Source organism: Bos indicus, chromosome 3 (genome assembly GCF_029378745.1).
Source record: "Bos indicus isolate NIAB-ARS_2022 breed Sahiwal x Tharparkar chromosome 3, NIAB-ARS_B.indTharparkar_mat_pri_1.0, whole genome shotgun sequence".
Lineage (NCBI taxonomy): Eukaryota > Metazoa > Chordata > Mammalia > Artiodactyla > Bovidae > Bos > Bos indicus.
In genome coordinates, this window is record NC_091762.1 from 119,362,927 (window position 1) to 119,388,009 (window position 25,083).

General features: G+C 44.5%; 1 pseudogene; it reads right to left on the minus strand.

Moving 5' to 3' along the window:
- Window positions 1–15,842: 15,842 nt before the first annotated feature.
- LOC139180123 (olfactory receptor 9S13-like) lies at window positions 15,843–18,096 on the minus strand (annotated as a pseudogene).
- Between the last annotated feature and the right edge of the window lie 6,987 nt (window positions 18,097–25,083).

The following is a 25,083-nucleotide window of genomic DNA, read 5'->3' on the forward strand; positions in this document are numbered from 1 at the left end:
GTGACAATATACAGCCTTGTACTCCTTCCCCAACTTTTAACCAGTCAGTTGTCTCATGTTCAGTTCTAACTATTCCTTCTTAATTCACATGCAAGTTTCTCAGGGAGCAGGTAAGTTGATGTGGTACTCCCATCTCTTTAAGAATGTTCAACGGTTTGTTGAAATTCACAGTCAAAGGCATTAGCTTAGTCAATGTAGCAGAAGTAGACGTTTGTCTGCAATTGCCTTGCTTTCTCCAAGATCCAACAGATGTTGCCAATTTGATCATTGGTTCTTCTGCCTTTTCAAAATCCATTTTGTGTATCTGGAAGTTCTCAGATCATGTATTGATGAAGCCTAGTTTGAAGGAGTTCGAACATAACCTTGCCAGCATGTCAAATGAGTAGTTGTAGGATCATTAAAACATTCTTTGATATTGCCCTTCTTGGGGATTGGAATGAGAACTGACCTTTTCCAGTCCTGTGGCCACTGCTGAGTTTTTCAGAGTTTCTGGCGTGTTGAGTGCAGCACTTTAACTGTGTTATCTTTCAGAATTTAAAATAGCTCAGCTGGAATTCTATCACCTCCACTAGCATTGTTTATATAAATGCTTCCTAAGAATCACTTGACTTCACACTCCAAGATGTTCAGCTTTAGGTGAGTGACAACAGCATCATGGTTATCTGGGCCATTAAGATCTTTTTGTAGACTTCTGTGTATTCTTGCCACTTCTTCTTAATCTCTTCTGCTTCTGTTAGGTCCTTACCATTTTTGTCTGTTATCATGCCCATCCTTGCATGAAATGCTCCCTTGATATCTCATTTTCTTAAAGAGATCTCTAGTCTTCCCCATTCTATTGTTTTCCTCTATTTCTTTGCATAGTTCATTTAAGAAGGCCTTCTTATCTCTCTTTGCTATTCTTGAGACTCTGCATTCAAGTGGGGTATATCTTTCCCTTTCTCCCTTTCCTTTTGCTTCTCTTCTTTGCTCAACTACTTGCAAAATCTCGTTATTTTTTACATTCTTTTTTTTTTTTTTTGATTTAGACTATCACGGGCCATTAAGTAGATTTCCCTGTGCTATCTAGCAGGTCCTTCTTGGTTATCTTTCTTATACACAGTAGTCTGTGTACGTTAATCCCAAACTCCTGTTTGATCATTTCTCTGCCTTGCACATTTTCTGTTTGGTAATTATAAGTTGTTTTGATATCTGTAAGCATATTTTTGTTTTGCAAATATGTTCAATGGAGTATTGCTCAGCCAGGAAAACAATGAAATAATGCCATTTGCAGCAACATGGATGGACCTAGAGATTATCATATGATGCAAAGAAAGTCAGACAGAGAAACAAACATTGTATCACTCATATGTGGAATTCCCTTGCTTTTTTTTATGATCCAGTATATGTTGGCAGCTTGATCTCTGGTTCCTCTGCCTTTTCTAAATCCAGCTTGTATATCTGGAAGTTCTTGGTTCACATACTGTTGAAGCCTAGCTTGAAGTATTTTGAGTGTAATTTGGTTGGCGTATGAAATGAATGCAATTGTATGGCAGTTTGAACTGTTTGGCATGCCTTTTCTTTGCAAATGGAATGGAAACAGACCTTTTCCAGTCCTGTGGCCACTGCTGAGTGTTCCAAATTTGCTGGCATAGTGAGTGAAGCGTTTTGGCAGCATCATCTTTTAGGATTTGCAATAGCTCAGCTGGAATTCCATCACATCAACTAGTTTTCTTTGTAGTAATGCTTCCTAAGGCCCAGGTGACTTCACACTTCTTGTTCTAGGTGAGTGACCACACCATTGTGGTTATCTGGGTCATTAAAATCCTTTTTGTATAGTTCTTCTGTGTATTCTTGCCACCTCTTCTTAATAGCCTATACTTCTGTTAGTTCCTTGCCGTTTTTGCCCTTTATTGTGCCTATCTTTGCTTGAAATGTTCCCATGGTATCTCTAATTTTTTAAAGAGACCTGTAGTGATTTCTACCGGGGTCCAGCCCTGGTTGGATTCAGGGATTCCCTCAGGATGACGGCGTCGGCGATTAGAATAGCAATAGCTTAATTAAGTATTAATTAGAGATATTAGAGATATAAAGAGTGGTTAAATAGGGATAGCTCAGTGAGAAAATTCAGTGGAGAAAAGAGGCTGAATAACTTGGCTTACATGGAAAACCAATAAAACTCCAAGACAAGAGTTTGCGTCACCTACGTAGGCTGCAGGCATCCTGCCATTCTCCCGAAGGAGAGGAGACACTAAGGCCTCCCTGGTCAGATCTTAGAAGCCCAGGCAAAATTAGTAGGCTTTATGAGCCTCCATGCTCCAGATGGGAATTCAGCCAGAAGGTGAGAGAAAGAACGACATGGGGAGACCAAGCTTTGCTGAGCAAGGCCCATAGCTTTATTTTCAACAGGGGCTTTTATACCCTAAATTGCACATAGAGGATAATAGGGGTGTGAAATCATGCAAAGTCAGCAGTCTTTGATCCTTATTGAAACCAGGGTTTCTTTTCTGCAAACTTATCATATACAAATGATTTAGGTGATTTACATTATCTTCTGGCCAGAAGGCCTGTTAACATTTTATGACTCTGACAAAGGTTTGTCAACCATAAGACTTATTTTCTCCAAGAGTAATTATTTTAAAGTTTGGCGCCATCCTCTGAAGGTGTTAGATAAAGTTGCATTCCTATAGGGCAGAGGTGCAGTGGGTTTACAACAAAGGAAAGAATTTATTACCTTAAGGGTCTAAAGTTGTTAACACCAAGGCCACTACTTGTTTTTCCTACATACCAACTATATTAATTAATAAACTTCCAAGGATACAATACAGGGGATGTGGAAACTTGGCAGCAAGCATTGGCTCAACAATGAACTCTTCTACTAGTTCTATTCTGACAATTTCTAACTCTTCGAGAGGCTCTATAGTATTTGAATATCTTAAGCTCCCCGTGCCTCTCAGGGCTGGGAGACTGTAAACAATCGTATGCATAGCTGTAGGAGTCTGGGTAAACCTGTCAGGCAAGTTAGAGAGCCATCTGAGGGGTTTGTGAACTAAAACACTCTTGTCATGCCCAGGAACTTTATTAACTGGAGCTGTAAGTTAACCCTTTTTCAGAGAGAGAGATGGTGGTGGGGGACAGTTCCCAATAAAGTCAGAGGTGTAGGTGAGAGCACAAAGCAGTAAAGTAGGCAGACTCTGGTTTTGGGGATAGATGCTCGAGAATTTCCAGGGGGACTCCTGAGGCTCGATCCTGCCTTTGCATATGTCGAGCCTCCTTCCTCATGACCTTTGCCACAGGCAGAATTCCTCACGCTGGCTCCTGGAAGATTTCCATTCTATTTCCCTCCCTCTATTTCTTTGCATTGCTCATTAAGAAGGCTTTCTTATCTTTCCTTGCTATTCTCTGGAACTCTGCATTCAACTAGGTATATCTTTCCCTTTCTTCTTTGCCTTTTGCTTTTCTTCTTTCTCAGCTATTTGTAAGGCCTCCTCAGACAATCACTTTGCCTTCTTGCAATTCTTTTTCTTGGGGATAGTTTTGGTCACCACCTCCTGTACAATATGGCAAACCTCTGTCCATAGTTCTTCAGGCACTCAGGCTACCATATCTACTCCCTTGAATCTATTCCAAAAAAGCAAGGGAAATCCCAAAAAAGTCTACTTCTGCTTCATTGACTATGCTAAAGCCTTTGACTGTGTTGATCACAGCAAACTGTGGAAAATTCTTAAAGTGATGGGAATACCAGACTACTTCACCTGGCTCCTGGAAAATCTGTATGCAGCTGAAGAAGCAACAGTTCGAACCAGACATGGAGCAACAAACTGGTTCAAAATTGGGAAAGGAGTATGTCAAGCTGTATATTGCCATCCTGCTTATTTAACTGATATGCAGAGTGATATCTTACAGTGGCTGGTGTCAAATTCATGGTATTCAAAGAAAATTTCACTCTGGGATCAAAGACACAGTCTCAATCATTCAGAGCTTTGTGCAGCAGAGAATTTACTAAAGTGAAAGAATAGGAAAGCCTCTGACATAGACATCAGAAGGGGGAAGAAAGAGTACACCCCCCTCACTAGTTTTAGCAGGGCAGTATACACTTTTCAGTCAGTTGCTAAGAAGATAAAAAGAATACTTCAAGACTGTACAAGGTTGTAAGTTTTCCCAGAATCCTTCTCCCACAGGGTACATCCCAAGACAACATCGATCCAAGGTTAGTTGAGGAGAATGGGTTCCTGGCAGAATATCTCTGGGTGAGACATACTGTTGCTGTGTAAGCAACGGATATGAGAAAACAGGTTCCCAGGCAAGATTTGCTACAATTATAATCATTAACATACAGACGAAGAAAACCATACCCATGATTAAGATATATTACTGCTGCACATTCATTAGCTCCATATCTAAAGAAAAGCCAGCTCTCTGGGGCAAGATACATTGTTGCAAAAGCCTTAATGAAAGCATGAGCAAGATATACTGTTGCCTGGGCAGCTTACATGATTAATGCAAAAGAATGTGAACAAAAATGTTCACCTCAACCTTAAAGGGGCCTTGGACTCCCTATCAACCTGCCTAAGTCTTAACTCTCTCAAGAGTACATCATGCGATATGCCATGCTGCATGACTCACAAGCTGGAATCAAGACTGCTGGGAAAAATATCAACAACCTCAGATATGCAGATGACACCACCCCAATGGCAGAAAGTGAAGATGAACTAAAGAGCCTCTTGATGAGGTGAAAGAGGAGAGTGTAAAAGCTGACCTAAAGCTCAACATTCAAAAAACTAAGATCTTGTCATCCAGATCTCTTCACGTCATGGCAAATAGTTGGGGCAACACTGGACACAGTGACAGACTTTATTTTCCTGGACTCCAAAATCACTATGGATGGTGACTGCAGCCAAGAAATTCAGAGCAAAGCTATGACAAACCTAGACAGCATATTCAAAAGCAGAGATACAACTGCCAACAAAGGTCCATCTAGTTGAATCTATGATTTTTCCATTTGTCATGTATGGATGTGAGAGTTGGACCATAAAGAAAGCTGAGTGCCAAAGAATTGGTGCTTTTGAACTGTGGTGTTGGAGAAGACTCTTGAGAGTTCCTTGGACAGCAAGGAGATCAAGCTAGTCAATCCTAAAGGAAATCAAATCTAAATATTCATTGAAAGGACTGATACTATGGTCTAAATGCCAATATCAATCTAGATCTGATAGTTAGAGTGCCTGATGAACTATGTAATGAGGCTTGTGACATTGTACAGGAGACAGGGATCAAGACCATCCCCATGGAAAAGAAATGCAAAAAAGCAAAATGGCTGTCTGGGGAGGCCTTACAAATAGCTGTGAAAAGAAGAGAAGCAAAAAGCAAAGGAGAAAAGGAAAGATATAAACATCTGAATGCAGAGTTCCAAAGAATAGCAAGAAGAGATAAGAAAGCTTTCTTCAGCGATCAATGCAAAGAAATAGAGGAAAACAACAGAATGGGAAAGACTAGGGATCTCTTCAAGAAAATCAGAGATACCAAAGGAACATTTCATGCAAAGATGGGCTCGATAAAGGACAGAAATAGTATGGACCTAGCAGAAGATATTAAGAAGAGATGGCAAGAATACAAAGAAGAACTGTACAAAAAAGATCTTCACTACTCAGATGATCATGATGGTGTGATCACTGACCCAGAGCCAGACATCCTGGACATCCAGGCTTTTTAGTTCCAGACATCCAGACATCCAGGCTTTTTAGTTCCTCTTCACTTTCTGCCATAAGGGTGGTGTCATCTGCATATCTGAGGTTACTGATATTTCTCCTGGCAATCTTGATTCCAGCTTGTACAAGTCAGGGTATAAAAGCTCCTTTTGAAAATAAAGTTACGGGTCTCGTTCAGTGAAGCTTGGGCTCCCCATCTCATTCATTCTCCAACGCCATTCACCCTGAGAGTTCCCCTGGATCCTGCTGGGGCTGGACCCCGGCACCCAGGGATCATTCACAAGTAGAGGGGACAGGTGGCTAGTGTGTCATACCTGTTCAGCCCCACACCCCAAGAAGCAGGTATTTCTGTGGTGAATTCAAAGATTCTGAGTTCATGGTTTTGTGCTCAGTATTACTTGACCATTTCTCTTGACAAGCCCTTAGCAAGATAAAATAGTGACTCCTTCTGGTAAGCTGAAAACAAAGAGAAATTTCCATTTCCAAAGCCAGGCTCTTTGTTTTTTTTTTTTTTTTTTTTTGAACAACAAATAAGCAGGGGGCTCCAGCCTGCTGAGGTCACCCAGGGCCATCCATGGGCATCATTGACATGAGGAAGCCTTTAATCCAAGCCTAAGGTATGCACTTGATGAGGTCAAAGCAGCTGGACACTTCTCTGCAGTGGCACATAGCCTGTACTAACAGTCAGCGCTAACCCTCCTAACTGAAAGTGTGGTCCAGAGACCAGGAGCATCACCACCACCTGCAAGCTGGTTAGAAATGCAGATGCTCCAAACACACCTGTTGAATCAGAACTTGCTACTGAACAAGTTTCTCAGAGGACTCATTCACTGGCTAAAGAAGCACTGCCTTCACAACCTTGAAGCTGAGGTCGGGGTAAGGAGGCAGGAGAGTGGACATCACTCCAGCTGCTGAGAACAAGCCCTGGCTGCTTACTGTGGACAGAGCCCTGCTGCCCTTACCCTCCTGCAGCCCTGATGGGTGCCTGCCTTGACCTTACCTTTTCCGGGTGAGGGTCATGACACACCCAAGTGCACACAGCCAGGATCTGCTTTCCCAGGGCCTCCCAAGCTCCTGATCCAGGTCTGTGCTGATGAAGACCAGTGGACACTGAGGACTCCTGCCTCTCCCGCCTCTGGCTTCCTGTGCAGTGAACCAAGAATGGGAGGGGACACTTGGGGTCCCACCAAGAGTCTGGCTGCAGGAGGGCTCTGGGGCTTGGTGCAAGCAGAGAAGGGGATGAACTCAGCTCACCTGCCCCTCTACATCTTGTCCCATCGTCCGTGAGGTGCCTGGACCCTGGGGGTGCCTGCTGCGGAAGATTCTCTCCACCTGCCATACATGGGACTTGAGGCCACAAATGGCCAATTATGTGAGACTTGGGCTCTGAGTGCATTGGGACTCACAACTCCCTGGGTCCCAGGAAGCTGCAGTCCTGAGGCCAATCTTCCCCTGACCCCCACTTGGCCCAAGGTAGGGGAGGTGGGAAGCCTGAGGTCCTCAGGAAATAGTGGGGGCCAACAGGGGAGGAACACAAGTTAGAGGGATCCAGAGGATCCCTCCTCTGAAAAGTCCTCAGGCAGCCAGTGTGATCTCCTGGCCCACAGCCCCTGCTGTCCTCCACCTCCACACTTGTATAGTGTTGAGACAAGTGGCATGCAGGAAATATTTCCCTGGGGCAGCAGCACAGCTGTCTCTATGCTTCAAGTGGCCATGCACTCAGTCCATAAAGAGTAAAGGTATCTTCTTAAAAAATATTTTAATTTGGAATAGAAATAAAAACCAAAGTACAAAGGTGGTGCATGTTTATTATTTTTTAAATTTAAATTTATTTATTTTAATTAGAGGCTAATTACTTTACAATATTGTATTGGTTTTGCCATACATCAACATGAATCCGCCAAGGGTGTACACGTGTTCCCAATCCTGAACCCCCCTCCTCCCTCCCTCCCCATACCATCCCTCTGGGTCATCCCAGTGCACCAACCCCAAGCATCCTGTATCGTGCACAGAACCTGGACTGGCGATTCATTTCTTATATGATATTATACATGTTTCAATACCATTCTCCCAAATCATCCCCCTCTCCCTCTCCCACAGAGTGCAAAAGACTGTTCTATACATCTGTGTCTCTTTTGCTGTCTCGCATACAGGGTTATTGATGGTCCATGTTTAATATAAAAAGACAGTATATAAATAAAAGCCTGAAAAAGTTGTATTACAAGCATTCTAAGAAAAAGAATGCTGATGTGGCTCAATAATTATTACAGAAAGTAGGGTTCAGGAAAAAAAGTTACTAAAGAGGCATTTCACAAAGAAAGTTAAATTCAACTGGATAATGTGAAAATTAAAAAAATTTGTATATGACTAATAGAAATTTTAAATGTATAAAGCAAAAACTGATGCAATTAAAAGCAAATGCATATATCCAAATCATAGTTGATATTTTGTATACCTCTCTTAGTAATTGATAAAACAATTACCAGATAATAAACAGATAATAAATAGTATGTTAGAACTGAATTAAAATATCAACCATATGGACCTACTTGACATAAATAGAACAATACACTCAGCAACTGTACAGTATATGGAAGCACATGGAAGATCACTGTATGAAGGTGAATAGTATCTTCTCCCCCAAAATCATCTAGTTTGGAATGCAGAATGTGACCTTATTTGGAAATAAGGTCCTTCCAAATAAGTTAGCATGAGATCATGCTGGATTAAAAGGGCCTTAAATCCAATGACTGGTGTCCTTTTAGGAAGAAGAAATGACACAGAGACACATAGACACAAGGACTAAGGGCATGAAAGACTGGCCAGAGGTTGGAATGGTGCAGCAAAGGGGAAGGAAGGAATGCCAAGGATACCAAGAGCCTCCAGGAAGAGGCACATGTTTTCCTAGAACTTTCACGGGCAGTGGATGCTGCTGACAACTTGATTTTGAACATCTATCCTGCAGGCCTGTGAGAGAGTAAATTCTTGTTGCTATAAGTCACCAAGTTTGTGTTACCTAGTATGGCGGCCCTGGTGACTGACACAGGAGGTGGTGAGGGAGTTTGCTTTCACCCGGAAAGGTCAGCAGTACACTTTCACTCTCCTGTCTCAGGGCTATGGCACCTCTCCAGCTCTATGTCAAAGTGCACTCTGCAGGATCTTGATCACATTTCCCAATCCTTCCATGTTCTAGTTCACTTATTTCAATTGTTTTAAAAATGAAATTATGCCCCCAACTACTTATGGCATCTTCTTTACAGAGACTTTTAGGTTACTTCATTTCCTTTTTTAAATTTGGTTTTTCAATATTGAAAATTTTGTAATGGACATTTTCCCCCTCCAAAGTGTATATATCTGGAGGTGGATTCCTGAGTAGAAAGGCATATTGTTTCTCAACCTCATTAACTTTCATATTAATTGTACATTATGGAGGTTCTTTTTCTTGAATCTTTCTTTTTGTTAACCAATTACTCTACTCAAAGGCTGGAGGCCTTCCCTTTTAAGAGGCTCTGGTTCTCTGGGACTGAAGCAGTCTATGACGTGCCCTAGTGACACAGTATTGGCTAAGGGTCAGCAGGGAGGTTATCCATGATAATCCCTCTCCTCTGTTGCAGTTTCTTCACCAAGTTTGTGTGTCTGGACTGTCCACAACTTTCACAAGGACAGGCGTGTGAGTTGTTCTTGCTGTAAATCATTCTGTCCTTTCACTGTTCTTGGTGAGCAACTGCATCGTATGAAATTCTTCCTTCTTTATCCACTCATGTGGCCAATTTTCTCTCAAAATGATTGTACCAATGAAGAACATCCAGCAATGTGGGAGTCCTTGTTTTCCTCATCCTTCCACCTTCTGATGGATAGGTTAATCTCTTCTCTTTTACTTTAATTTGATTTCCTAACTGCAAATGAGCTCCAGTAATTTATCAAAGTATTTTCATTTGAGTTTCCTTCTTTTTCTATCATATTTCTTTGCAAACGGCATTGAAAATGGGCTGAAAAGAATCAAAGTGGAGGTAAGGTGCCCATCGGTCAAGGCTGATGAGTAGCCAAGAGGAGATTGCAAAGCCCTGTATCCTGGTGGGGTCGGGGGGATGGAGGTACATTGTGTTTGAAAATTATTATGGATTTTCCTTTTAAAATTTGTGTCAGTGTGACAACATGCCCAATTCCACATTTTCTACAGAAATACAGTTGAATGACAACACATTCTATCTATCATATATCTATCTATCTCTTTCTCTACTGAGAGAGAGAGAGAGGGATGGGGAAGAGGTGAAAAGAGGCAGGGATGAAGATCACTTCAGAGCTAGAATGTAAGTAAACACTATCAAAAGAGGTGTTTTTAGAAAATCAACCACTGTCTATACCCCATTAACAGAATGAAGGATAACTCCCCCACAACCACCCCCATACATGATCATTCAACTTATTCAAAAAAGAATTTGACAAAATTCAACATCTTGACATAAAAAAAAAAAAAAAAAAACTCAATGAAGTAGTAATAGAAGGAATATACCTAAATACGTGGACCGTGAACTTCCAGATGTTCAAGCTGGTTTTAGAAAAGGCAGAGGAAACAGAGATCAAATTGCCAACATCTGCTGGATCATCGAAAAAGCAAGAGAGTTCCATAAAAAGCATCTATTTCTGCTTTATTGACTATGCCAAAAACTTTGACTGTGTGGATCACAATAATCTGTGGAAAATTCTGAAAGAGATGGGAATACCAGACCACCTGACATGCCTCTTCAGAAACCTATATTCAGGTCAGGAAGCAACAGTTAGAACTGGACATGGAACAACAGACTAGTTCCAAATAGGAAAAGGAGTACGTCAAGGCTGTATATTGTCAGCCTGCTTATTTAACTTCTATGCAGAGTACATCATGAGACATGCTGGGCTGGAAGAAGCACAAGCTGGAATCAAGATTGCTGGGAGAAATATCAATAACCTCAGATATGCAGATGACACCACCCTTATGGTAGAAAGTGAAGAGGAACTAAAAAGCCTCTTGATGAAAGTGAAAGAGGCGAGTGAGAACGTTGGCTTAAAGCTCAACATTCAGAAAACCAAGATCATGACATCTGGTCCCATCACTTCATGGGAAATAGATGGGGAAACAGTGGAAACAGTGTCAGACTTTATTTTGGGGGGCCCCAAAATCACTGCAGATGGTGATTGCAGCCATGAAATTAAAAGATGCTTACTCTTTGGAAGGAGAGTTATGACCAACCTAGATAGCATATTTGGAGAAGGCAATGGCACCCGACTCCAGTACTCTTGCCTGGAAAATCCCATGGACGGAGGAGCCTGGTAGGCTGCAGTCCATGAGGTCGCTAAGAGTCGGACACGACTGAGCGACTTCACTTTCACTTTTCACTTTTCATTTTCATACATTGGAGAAGGAAATGGCAACCCACTCCAGTGTTCTTGCCTGGAGAATCCCAGGGACAGAGGAGCCTGGTAGGAGGCCATCTATGGGGTCGCACAGAGTCAGACAGAACTGAAGCGACTTAGTAGCAGCAGATAGCATATTCAAAAGCAGAGACATTACTTTGCCAACAAAGGTCTGGCTAGTCAAGGCTATGGTTTTTTCAGTGGTCATGTATGGACGTGACAGTTGGACTGTGAGGAAAGCTGAGTGCCGAAGAATTGATGCTTTTGAACTGTGGTGTTGGAGAAGACTCTTGAGAGTCCCTTGGACTGCAAGGAGAGCCAACAAGTCCATTCTGAAGGAGATCAATCCTGGACGTTCTTTGGAAGGAATGATGCTAAAGCTGAAACTCCAATACTTTGGCCACCTCATGCGGAGAGTTGACTCATTGGAAAAAGACTCTGATGCTGGGAGGGATTGGGGGCAGGAGGAGAAGGGGACGACAGAGGATGAGATGGCTGGATGGCATCACTGACTCGATGGACGTGAGTCTGAGTGAACTCCAGGAGTTGGTGATGGACAGGGAGGCCTGGCGTGCTGCGATTCATGAGGTCACAAAGAGTCAGACACAACTGAGCGACTGAACTGACTGACTGACTGACTGACCTAAACATAACGAAAGCCATATATGAAAAGCCGACAGCTAACTTCATACTTGATGAAAACCCAGAAGCTTTCCCATTAGGATCAGAAACAAGACAGGATGTCCACTCTCACCATGTCTATTCAACACGGTACTGGAAGTCCTAATTAGAGCTGCGAGGCAAGACTACAATGGTTAATTTCATGTTATATATTTTTTGACCACAAAGAAATCTTGAAAATTGTAAATAATTGTCAGTGTACAGTTCAGTGTCTGCTCAGTCACTTCAGTCGTGTCCAACTCTTTGGAATCCCATGGACTGATTCTCCAGGCAAGGATATTGGAGTGGATAGCCATGCCCTCCTTCAGGGGATCTTCCTGACTTAGGGTTCAAACCTGTGCCTCATGTCTCCTGCATTGGCAGGTGGGTTCCTTACTGCTAGCACCACCGGGGAAACCCACTTAGTTCAGTAGCATTTTGTATATCCACATTTCTGCACAACAAGTGTCCAGAATGTTTTATCTTGGACTCAGTTCAGTTCAGTTCAGTTCAGTTCAATTCAGTCACTCAGTCATGTCCGACTCTTTGCGACCCCATGAATTGCAGCATGCCAGGCCTCCCTGTCCATCACCAACTCCCGGAGTTCACTCAGACTCACGTCCATCGAGTCAGTGATGCCATCCAGACATCTCATCCTCTGTCGTCCCCTTCTCCTCCTGCCCCCAATCCCTCCCAGCATCAGAGGTGTTTTCCAATGAGTCAACTCTTCACACGAGGTGGCCAGAGTACTGGAGTTTCAGCTTTAGCATCATTTCTTCCAAAGAAATCCCAGGGCTGATCTCCTTCAGAATGGACTGGGTGGACCTCCTTGCAGTCCAAGGGACTCTCAAGAGTCTTCTCCAACACCACAGTTCAAAAGCATCAATTCTTTGGTGCTCAGCCTTCTTCACAGTCCAACTCTCACATCCATACATGACATTCCAATCCCAAAGAAAGGCAATACCAAAGAATGCTGAAACTACCACACAATTGCCCTCATCTCACACGCTAGTAAAGTAATGCTCAAAATTCTCCAAGCCAGGCTTCAGCAATACGTGGACCGTGAACTTGCTGATGTTCAAGTTGGTTTTAGAAAAGGCAGAGGAACCAAAGATCAAATTGCCAACATCCACTGGATCATGGAAAAAGCAAGAGAGTTCCAGAAAAACATCTATTTCTGCTTTATTGACTATGCCAAAGCCTTTGACTGTGTGGATCTTGGACTCACCCCCTTTAAAAACATTCTCTTTCCACCCCCACCCCCCACCCCACCCCACAACCTCACCACTGAGAACCACCTTTCTACTTTCTGTCTCTGTGAATGTGACTGTTTTACTGCATGTTAGTAATATACAGCCTTTGTCTTTTTGCATCTGGCTTATTTCACTAGCACAATGTCCTAAGCTTTATCTGTGTTGCATCCGGTGACAGGATTTTCATCCCTTTTAAGGTGGGTGCCTTTCCATCATACGTATGTGCATCATTTTGTTTATTATCTCATCCACAATGAACACGTGGCTTGTTTCTACCTTTTGGCCACCACAAATAATGCTGCTGTGTACTTGGGTTTGCAAATATCTCTTAGAGAGCAGTCTATAATTATTTTGGATACATACTCGAACGTGGATCATGTGGCAATTCTTTTTTTTTTTTTTTTAGTTTTTTGGGGAAATTCTGTACTGTTCCCCATAATGGTTGCATCATTTTACTATCTACCAAAAGTGTATAAGGGCTCCAATTGATCTGGATCCTTTACAACACTGGTTATGTTTTTACCTGTTTTTCTTTTTTTGCTTCTAATACAGCCATTCTCACGGATGTAAGTGGTATGTCCTTGTGATTTGACTTGCATTTCCTCAGGGATTAGTGATGACGAGCATCTCCTCATATGTTTGTTGCCCATCTGTAGATCATCTTTAGTGAAATAACTATTCAAATCCTCTGCTCATTTTTAACAGGATTATTTAAATTGTAGGAATTCTTCACATACTCTGGATGTTACCCCATATCAGACATAGGAGTTGCGGTCATTCTCTCCCATCCCACAGGTTGCCTTTTCAAGCTATTATTTAGCTCTTTAATGCACAGATTTTTAAGTTTAATGGAGTCCCTTGTGTCTCTTTGCACTTTTGTTTCCTGTGCTTTTCAGTTATATCCAAGAAATCATTGCCAAATCCAAGCTCATAAGTATAATGCTATGCCAAGTATATTTTGGAGTTCAATGACTAGTTGACAAGGAAGTCAAATTATAATCATCCAGTAGATATGTACCACTGAGAATCTACTCTGTGGAGCTAGCATACAAAACGTTGTATAAGATGAACAAAGCAAAGTGAATTGCCTCTAACGTTGTACTGTGTTCATCACTACAATCTGAAATGTAGGTAATTTAGGAAGAAACAATCTACGATTTGCTGTTTTGTTTGTTTGTTTTACATTTCTCTTGCAGAAATGTAAAGTTTTTGTTCCATCTAAAGTCAGACCTTTTATTTATTCCTAATTCAGGATAGATGCTGTTTTGCTATGAATCTTTAACTGATTTCTTACTATGTATAACTTTAAATTCTACAGAATTAAGATAAATCTACACTTGTGCATGGAATGAATATATATTATACGTATGCATATTCCAAATTTGGATCAAGTAGAAGACCCAAGAATATTCCTGTAACATTCCATGGAATGACCAAAAAAATCACAGCAGACAGACAGAGGATAGCGCGTGTGAGAGGGAACAGCTGCGGCATGAGACGACAACAAGGGCTGTCACGGTGAAGCAGAATATTTGGGGAAGCCTCAAGTAACAGTTTGTTATCAGATGAATACAACGATCTATGGCAGACGTAGAACTAGTTTTGGAGCCCAAAGACAATGTGAATAGGAATCCAGCAGGAAGCTTGGAGGCGGTTCCACTTGAGTAATGGGGAGCAGCAGTCTGACAACTTAGCTGCCAGCCCCTCCCCCTGTCCCCCGGAGCAGGGAGAGAGGGGGGTGGAGAGCTGTGATCAGAGGGGCAGGGCACGCCCCCTGCCCCTACAGGGAACAGACCACCCTCTCGTCCAGAGGACCACCTCCTGGGAGTGACCATGGGAGTGGGTGACTCTCCCACAGGGAGACACGATAGGCCCTGGGTCCAGGCTGTGTGTTGGGTCCATGGAGCAGGGACCTGGAGCTCTGAATGGGGAGGTCAAGACTCCCAGCTGCCCCAGGGAGTGTGGGACAGATGGCCAGGGAGCTGTGCTTCTACCAAGAAACTGCTCCCTCTCTCTACCCCCTGCGCTCTGCAGCAGCACCAGGACCTCTATCCTTATTCAGAGGTGTTGGTGCTGACAAGGCTCCATTTCTTAGGGTCACAAATAGTCAGGACAGTATCACCTGTCAGGCTGGATGGTGAACTATGGGTGTCAGGCATCCACGTTGACTCCCTGGGGCTCCCAGCTGCTGTCTGAGGGGAGAAACCCAGGACAGGGAGCACTAGGAGCCTCTGAAGCAGGAGCACGGGTGCTCCCTGCTGCCTTGTTGGGTGGTGGCATCAGTGAACAGAAGGGGGAGGGGAGGAACAGCCCCGCTGCAGGATTGAGGGGGAGCATGGTCTTCCTAACTCCCCTAATTGGCTGTGGGGATGCCCAGGCTATCACCAAGGAAGGGGCTGGGCTGAGTGTCCTAAAGCCCCCTGCTAGTTGTCCCAGGGTAGATTGTTGGGTACATATTTACATTAGATTCAATAAAGAAGTGAAGGGATAAGCTCAGAGAGTTTGTCTAGTCCACATACCTTCACCAATTGATGTTGAACTGGGACCCATACTGTGCTTCAAAGACTCCCAGTTCATGACTCTGCCCACCGTGTTACAGAAACTTCAAGTTTAGTGTCTTGCCCCACTGTGGGCCATTAGATTTTTGGTGGCAAACAAGATGCCTTATTCATCTCTGCATCTTACACTTGTAGTGTGTGGTTCATGATGTGCTTCAAAGAAGGGTTGGATAAAATGCTGGGTGAAAGAATGAATTAGCTGAATAAAGAATGAATTCCTCAAACCAAACCCAGTGCCTCCCCTCAAGTCTTCTTGTCCAGCCCTCAGGACACTGGGTCTCTCTGGTCACCCTCCGTCACGTGGCTGTGTGCTTCTGGCCCAGTCTCTGCAGGACATCCTTCACGTCCTTGTTTCTCAGACTGGAGATGAGGGGATTCAGCATTGGGATGACCAGGGTGTAGAAGACAGAGACCACGTTGCCCTGCTCCACGGACTCCACAGCTCCCAGATGGGCATACATGACAAAAAGGGTCCCATAAAAGAGGGACATGGCTGTCATGTGGGATCCACAGGTGGAGAAGAGCTTGTGTCTCCCTCCTCCTGAGCACATCCTCAGGATGGTCACTGTGATGTAGCCATAGGAGACGAGGACCACGAGTGTGGTGCCCACAATGATGAGGCCACACATAGCAAACAAGACCAGCTCATTGACGGCCGTGCTGGCACAAGTGAGCTGGAGCAGGGGGATCACATCACAGAAGAAGTGGTTGATGTGGTTGGAGCTGCAGAACAGGAGGCTGAATGTGAGGATCGTCTGCACCCCAGAGTTGAGGCAGCCCCCACAGTGGGTGCCCAGCACCGGGCAGGCACAGACCAAGGGGCGCATGGAGATGGGGTAGCTCAGGGGGCTGCAGATGGCCACGAAGTGGTCATAGGCCATCACAGCCAAGAGGAGAGTCTCAGTCGTACCCATCATGGAGAAGAAGAACTGGGTGGCACATCCTGCCGGGATCCAGCCCCGGCTGATCCAGAGATTTTGAAGCGGGGATGGCGTCAGCGAGGATCAGAATACAATAGCTTCAATTAGATATTAATTAGAGATATAAAGAGTAATAGAATGAGGATAGCTCAGTAGGAAAATTCAGTGGAGAAAAGAGGCTGAGTAGCTTGGTTTACGCGGGAGACCAATAAAACTCCAAGACAAGAAGCTTGCACCACTTACATAGGCTGCAGGCGTCCTTCCGTCCTCCCAAAGGAGAGGAGACACTGAGGCCTCCCCGGCCGGATCTTAGAAGCCCAGGCATAATTAGTAAGCATGGCAGGTTCCGCACTCCAGATGGAGACTCAGCCAGAGTTTGAGAGAGAGAGAGACATGGGGAGACCAGTCTTTCAAGGAACTGATCCCAATTCTTTATTTTCCATGGTCTACTTTTATACACTGAGATGTTATGCAAAAGTCATGCGGGGTCAGCAGTCCTGACTTTTATCAAAGTTAGGTGCTTCATACAAATGTATACAGAGGTCTTAGGGGTGTTACATAATCTTCTGGCCAGGGGGTCCTGCTGACAATTTATGACCCTCTCCTTGTGACAGCGGTCAGTCAACCAGGACACTTATTTCTACAGGGGTGATTATTCTTAAAACAGATGCCACCCAAATAAAGTTACATTCCTATAGGGTGAGGGTGTAGTGGGTTTTAGTTAAGGAAAGAATTTACTTAGCCTAAGGTCTAACGTGATTAATATCAAAGGTTAATACTTATTTCTTCTATATATTCATTAATGTGTGTAAGGGCAGGGGATGTGGAGACTTAGCAACAAACATTGGCTCAACAAATGAAAAGCCCTTCACCAATACAATTTCTAATCAGCCCACTATACTTATACTAATGGTTTTCTAATTTTTCTAAGGAACCTGTTTTTAGAAGGTTTAAAGCATCTCGTGCCTCTCATGATTGGGAGGCTGTGAGCAATCACATGTGGCCAGACAAGCCTGTCAGGCAGGCTAGAGAACCTTCAGAAGACTTTGTAGGTTAAAACAGCCCTATCACGCCCAGGAATTATTATTAACTGGAGCTCTAAGTTAACTCCTTCTCCAAAAGAGGTGGTGGGGGACAGCCCCCTGTAAAGTCAGAGGTGTAGGTGAGAGCACAAAGTAGTAAAGTAGGCAGGCTCTGGTTATGGGGGTAGATGCTTGAGGATTTCCAGGGGGACTCCTGAGGCTCAATCCCGCCTTTGCGTATGTTGAGCCTCCTTCCTCATGACCTTTGCCATGGGCGGAGTGCCTCACGCTGGCCCCCAACAACATCCCTTAAAGGTGATGACCTTGGAGGAGGACAGGAAGTTGACCAGGGCCTTGGGGGCGATGACAGATGAGTAGCACAGGTCCAGGAAGGAGAGGTTCTTGAGGAAGAAGTACATTGGGGCATGTAGATGGGCATCCAGAGTGATGACCACGATCATGGTGAGGTTCCCCAGGACGGCCACCACATACAGGGCCAGGAACAGAACAAAGAGCAGGGCCTGGGTCTGTGGGCCACCCTCAAATCCCTCCAGCATGAACTCCTGCAGAGGCATCTCTGAGAGGTTTCCATTTCTGTGGGATGCCATGGCCCTGAGCTGGGGGACATGTGGCAGAGAGCAGGCGGGAGGCAGGGAGAGGGAAGAGGTGAGGGTCACAAGGTCATTCTCTCTTGGAGCACAGGGACCCTTCAGTGCCCAGTCCTCCAGGCGAGCTCAGATTGACCTGAAAAGGCAACATTTTCTCCGATTGGCTAATTCACAAATTTGCAGGGAGCACTCAGCCTGTGGGGACTCTGAACAGTCACTGTAGGATGGGGTGGGGTGCCAGGAGGGTTGCAGGGCTGAGTCTAGAGTGCAGAAATGGCGCCACAGCCGCCTGTCTTCCCAGCGACGCTGCCAGCTTTCTGCTCTTCACTCATGTATCTAATCCTGTGCATTCTGCCCCTTTGTGTACTCTTCATTAATCTCAGAAAAGTTTCCTGGGTGTCTCTGCCCACCACGTCTTGGACAGGCCAGGAGCAGGGCAGGGGCCAGGTCTCCCTGGGCTAATGTTGGTGTTTCCTGTTTCTCTCCCCTGCACGCCTAGATTCCCATCTCAGCATCACTGCCTCTGAGCCTGGACTGGGGCATTATCTGCGAGACGAGTCCAGGGCTGGCCAGGCAGGAGGGTGTCCCCAATTCCCCTGCTGAGAGCAGACCTGAGTGCTTACTGTATGCATGGCCCTGCCCCCTTACCCACATGGTCTCCTCCCACTCCTGCAGCCCTGAGGGTGGCTGCCCTGACCTTACCTTGTCCAGGTGAGGGCTGTGATTGCCCAGCCAGGAACTGCTCTCCCAGGGCCTCCTGAGCTCTTGACCCAGGTCTGTGCTGATGATAATCAGTCAGCACCAGGTCCCCTGTCTACTGCCCTTTCAGCTCTGCCTTCCTGTATAGTGAAGGGAGAATGAGGGGGTGCCAAGGAGGGTACCCAGGGTCTCAGAGAGCCTCAGACTGGTGCCCCAGATTCTGGAGTGGGAACTACTGGATCTTGGAGGAAGCTCATCTGCTCTTCCATGCCCTGCCCACACCTCTGGGTCACTCAGCGGGGCAAGGTGTTCTCTACCTGCAGGTCTGGGACTCAAGGCCTCTGATGGCCAATTAGGTGAGGCTTGGGCTCTGAGTGCACTGGGAGCCAACCCCCCAGTCCCAGGAGCTGCAGTCCCAAGGCCAATCTTCCCCTGACCCCTCTCGACCCAAGGCAGGACAGACAGGAAGCCTGAAGTCTTCAGCAAGCAGTAGGGGGCCAACAGGAGAGGAACACAGACAAGTTAGAGGGACCCAGTGCCCCTCGTTGGATGAGTCTCCCCAGGGGGCAGGTGTGACCTCCTGGCCCTCAGCCTTCACTCCTGCCCATCCTTGGAGGTTGTCAGTGTCAGGAAAGGAGGCAGGTGTGCAATCTGTGCCCAGACCAGCACACGGCCCTCTCTACTCCAGACTTAGAGACTCTGCCTCCACAAGCCTGAATTGTGGGCACATCCTTACCCCCTTGAATAATGGGAACGTGGAAATGGACTCTGAATCCCCTCTGTTGTTTTTGTTGTTGCTGGCATGTATAAAATTCTCCTTGCGTGTGTGTGTGTGTGTGTGAAATTTCAGAATAAACACATGCTTGATGAAATTCAAGAATTAAGATGTGATATAGTACAATGGGGACTTCCCAGGTGGCGCTAGTGGTAAAGAACCCACCTGTCAATGTAGGACACGCGAGTTCCATCCCTGGGTCAGGAAGATCCCCTGGAGAAAGAAATGGCAACCCACTCCACTATTCTTGTCTGGAAAATCCCACGGACAGAGGAGCCTGGCGGCTAGAGTCCATGGGGCCACAGAGTCAGACATGACTGAGCAGTTGAGCGCACAACGGTACCATGGAAATGCGTTTTCCTTTGGCCCCAGTAAAGCCTCGCCTCTCTTAGTAGTTGAGGGTGTCTGCCCAAGGTGTGTCTGCATGCATGAAGCCTTTCTTTTAGGATCTTTGTGTGAATCAGGTCACGCTGTCCTTAGCTCGCAGCTGGGGCCTTCACTTAACAGACAGCCTAGCAAGGGGGTCTTCCCGGGTCAGTTCTGAACGTCTCCACGGTGTTCCCCTGTGTGGGCGCAGTCAGCGTCACGGGTTTCCTGTCCTGACAGCCACTCCCTCACTCTCCTTCCTCTCACAAACCACGACTCAACCTATGTTCATTCCGGGCTCCTGCTAATATTTCTGTGGGCTAAGGTCCTACAACCACAACAGGGGTCATTACGGCATAGACAGCTTGCTTTGTCTTTATTTTTTTATTAATACAGTCTATTTCCTCCAGAAATGTACAACTTATTTTCTTCCAATGGCTCACAAAGATTTGAATTCCCTTCCCCTCACCACGGCTCATCATCATCCACCCTGACATTTGCACACTTAACAGGCAGGTAGTGCCCATGAACGTGCTGGTCGCTCAGTCGTGTCTGACTCTGTGCAACCCCATGGATGGTAGACCACCAGGCTCCTCTGTCCATAGGATTTTCCAGGCAAGAATATTGGAGTGGGTTGCCATTTTCTTCTCCAGGGGTTTTCCCGACCCAGGGACTGAACCTGGGTCTCCTGCATTGCAGACAGATTCTTTACTGTCTGAGCCATCAGGGAAGCCCAGGCCTCTATTTCCTTGTGAGGCTGCATATTTTTTCATGTATTAATATTTGTTGACCATTGGCATTTCTGGGACTGGTTTCCTTAAAGTGGTTTCCTGGGTCCTTGCTGCCCAGCTTTCAAGAGACCTGTGGGTTGGACTAGGCACCCCCATGAATTCTGTTACATCTGGAGGAGGGCACTGGGGGGTGGCTGAGCCACACCTGAGGCGGGAGGCCCCTGCCCCAGACTGAGAGCCCCATCTTTGTCAGTAATTGATAAAACAAGAAGACAAAGTTAGTAGTTATATATTATAAATGATTTAAAATATCAGCCAAGCATACTTTCTTGGTGTAAATAGAACATGACATTCAGAAACTGCAGAATATAAATTCCCTTGAAGAACATGGAACATCACTGTGGCAAGGTGAACAGTATCACCCCCTCCCTCCTCCCCCTACAAACGATGTCTACTTGGAACTTCAGAAAGAAAGTGAAAGTCGCTCAGTCATGTCCAACTCTTTGCAATCCCATGGACTGTACCCCTCCAGGCTCCTCTGTCCATGGGATTCTCCAGGACAGAATACTGGAGTGGGTAGCCATTCCCTTTTCCAGGGGATCTTCTCAACGCAGGAACTGAACCCAGATTTCCTGCATTGCAGGCAGATTCTTTCCCATCTGAGCCACCAGGGAAGCCCCCAAATACTGGAGTGGCTAGACTATCCCTTCTCCAGGGGATCTTCCCAACCCAGAAGTTGAACTGGAGTCTCCTGCCTTGTAGGCATATTCTTTACCAGCTGAGCTACCAGGGAAGCCCAAAGGGCATGTTGCTTCCCCATCAGGGAATTAAACCCCAGTCTGTCACATGACAGGCAGGGATACTCAACCACTATACTAAGAGGATGGCAAAGTTGCTCAATTGTGTTCAACTGTTTGTGACCCCGTGAACTATATAGTCCATGGAATTCTCCAGACCAGAATATTGGAGCCTTTCCCATCTCCAGGGGATCTTACCAACCCAGGGATCGAACCCAGGTCTCCTGCATTGCAGGTGGATTCTTTACCATCTGAGCCAGCACGGAAGCCCAAGAATACTGGAGTGGGTAGCCTATCTCCTCTCCAGGGGATCTTCCTGACCCAGGAATCAAACCAGGGTCCCCTCCTTTGCAGGTGGATTCTTCACCAGCTGAAATACCAGAGAAGTCCTGGTAACTCAGACTATTACCCTATTTGGAAATAGGGTCTTTCCAAATGAATTAGTTAGGAAGAGGCCATACTGGATTAGAAGGACCCTAAATCCAAAAGACTTCCCTGGTGGCTCAGACTGTAAAGAATTTCGTAATATGTTGAGAATTTTGGCATCTATGCTCATTAGAGATAATAGTTGGTAGTTTTTCTTTCCTGTTGTGACCTTTTCTGGCTTCTGTATCGGGGTACTGCTGGACTTGAACGAGTTTGAGAGTGTTCCCTCTTCTCCAACACTTTGAAGTTGCTTGAGAAGTATTGGCATTGATAACTCTTTAGTGTTTTGTAGAATTCACCATGAAACCATCTGGCCTGTGGCTTTTCTTTCTTAGAAGGTTCTTCATTACTGATTCAATCTTCTTATCCATTTTTGAACTTTTTAGATTTTCTGTTTTTTCCTAATTCAGTCTTTGGAAGCCACATGATTGTGAACTTGCCCAATTTCTTGCAGGCTGTCAGTTTTATTGGCTTATAACAGGTCCTAGTAATCTCTTAAAATATTTTGCATTTCTGTCGTGTTGGTTGTAGCTTCTCCTGTTTCATGCTGCTGCTGCTGCTAAGTCGCTTCAGTCATGTCTGACTCTGCGCGACCCCATAGTCAGAAGCCCACCAGGCTCCCCTGTCCCTGGAATTCTCCAGGCAAGAACACTGGAGTAGGGTGCCATTTTCTTCTCCAATGCAGGAAAGTGAAAAGTGAAAGTGAAGTCACTCAGCCGTGTCCGACTCTTAGCGACCACATGGACTGCAGCCTACCAGGCTCCTCCATTCATGGGATTTTCCAGGCAAGAGTACTGGAGTGGGGTGCCATTGTCTTCTCCGTGTTTATTTGGGCCTTCTCTTTTTCTTAATGTATCTGGCTAAAGGCTTATCAATTTAGTTTATCTTTTCAAAGAACCAATTATGATTTCATTGATCTTTTCTAGTTTTTTTCTTTTAGTCTGATTTATTTATTTCTGGCCTGATATTTTAAAAAGATTTCTTTGATGTGGACCACTTTTAAAGTCTGTATTGAATTTGTTACAACATTACTTCTGTTTTATGGTTTTTGTTTTTGTTTTGTTTTGGCCCCAAGGCATGTGGGATCTTAGCTCCCCAACCAGGAATCAAATTTGCACCCTATGCATTGGAAGATGAAGTCTTGACCACTGGACTTCCAAGCAAGTCCCTGGTCTGACTTTTATTATTTTGTTTCTTCTAGTAAATTTGGATTTTGTTTATTCTCTTTTTCTATTTTCTTTTGGTGTAAAGTTGGATTGTTTATTGGATATTTTTCTTATTTTATGAATTAGTTTGTATTGCTATAAACTTCACTCTTAGAACTGTTTTAGCTGTATCACCTAGATTTTCGATTGATGTGTTTTTCTTTTCATTTGACTCCAGGTATTTTAAAACTTTTCTTCTTTGATTAATTCAGTGATCAATAGGTAGTTTAAGTGAAAGTGAAGTCACTCAGTTGTGTCTGACTCTTTGCGACCCATGGCCTGTAGCCTACCAGGCTCCTCGGTCCATGGGATTCTCCAGGCAAGAATACTGGAGTGGGTTGCCATTTCCTTCTCCAGGGGATCTTCCTGAACCAAGGATTGAACCTGGGTCTCCCGCATTGCAGGCAGACGCTTTAACCTCTGAACCACCAGGGAAGCCCATAGGTGGTTTAGGAACATATTGTTTAAGTCTCTGTGTTTGTCGGGTGTGTGGCAGTTTTATTTTTTTGCAGTTGGTTTCTAGTTTCATACCTTTGTGGTCAGAATAAAGGTGTGTTATGATTTCAATATTCTTGAAGTTATTGAGACTTATTTAGTGGCCTTGCATGTGATCTGTCCTAGAGAATATTCCACACGCACTTTGAAGAATGTGTATTCTGCTGTTTGGGGGTAAAATATTCTGTATATAGCAATTCATTCTATCTGATATAATAGGTCATTTAAAAGCACTGTTTCCTTACTGATTTTCTGTGACATTAAAAAACAGCAATGTGATAACTACTTCACAAGTATTAGAATGGCTACTCTTAAAAACAAATAAAGAAAAGAGGATAGACTGACTAGGAAGTGGAGAAATTGAAAGATTTTTGCTCTGTTGATGGGAATGTAAATTGATACAACTACTATGGAAAGTACTTTGGAGATTTTCTCCCAGATTAAAAAACCATTTACTATATGATCCAGTAATTGCATGTATGAACTTAGAAAGCAGTATCTATAAGAGATATTTGGACAACAATAGCAGCCTTCACAGCAGGTGAAAGGTAGAAGTAACCTAGGTGTTGAATAGATAAACAAAATGATAGATGAATAGATAAGCAAAATGTGGTGTATATACATGATGGAATGTTATTCAACCTTTAAAAATGAAAATATGTTCATTTACAGCAATATGAATGAACCTTGAAAAAATTATGCCAAGTGAAATAACCAGAGAGAAAAAGGCATATTCTGTGTTTTACTTACCTGTGGAATTGAAAGTAGCCACTTTCATAGAGATGGAAAGTAAAGGTTGGCTATCAGTGGTGGAGGTGAGGGGAAAATAAGGAGTTGTTGCTGAAGGGGTATGCAGTTCAGTTTTGCAGGATGAAATTTTCTGGAGATCTGTTACACAACAAGGTGAATATATTGAGCAATACTAAACTGTGCACTTATGATGGTTAGATGGTTGGAAGGCATCAGTGGCTCAATGGACATGAGTTTGGGCCAACTCAGGGAGACAGTGAAGGACAGGGAAGTCTGAAGTCTGGTGTGCTGCAGTTCACAGGGTCACAAAGAGTCGGACATGACTTAGCAGCTGAACATCAACAACAAGCTGTACACTTATAATTGGTTACAACAGAAATGTTATTTTAAACACAATAAAAATCATTAATCTTTTAAAAAAGTAAGGAAACAGAATTAAAACTACAACATGGTCTTCAAACTTAAGATGTTTATTCTACACTTAATTAAGATAACTAGAGCTATGTCAGGTGTATTTCAGAGTACAATGGCTAGTTAGCACTGAACTCAAATTATAATCAGCCAGGAGATATGTGCTGAAAACCTGCAATGTGGTACAGGATGCAATGAATGTATAGCATGCTGCTAAGTCACTTTAGTCGTGTCCGACTCTGTGGGACCCCATAGATGGCAGCCCACCAGGCTCCGCCATCCCTGGGATTCTCTAGGCAAGAAGACTGGAGTGGGTTGCCATTTCCTTCTCC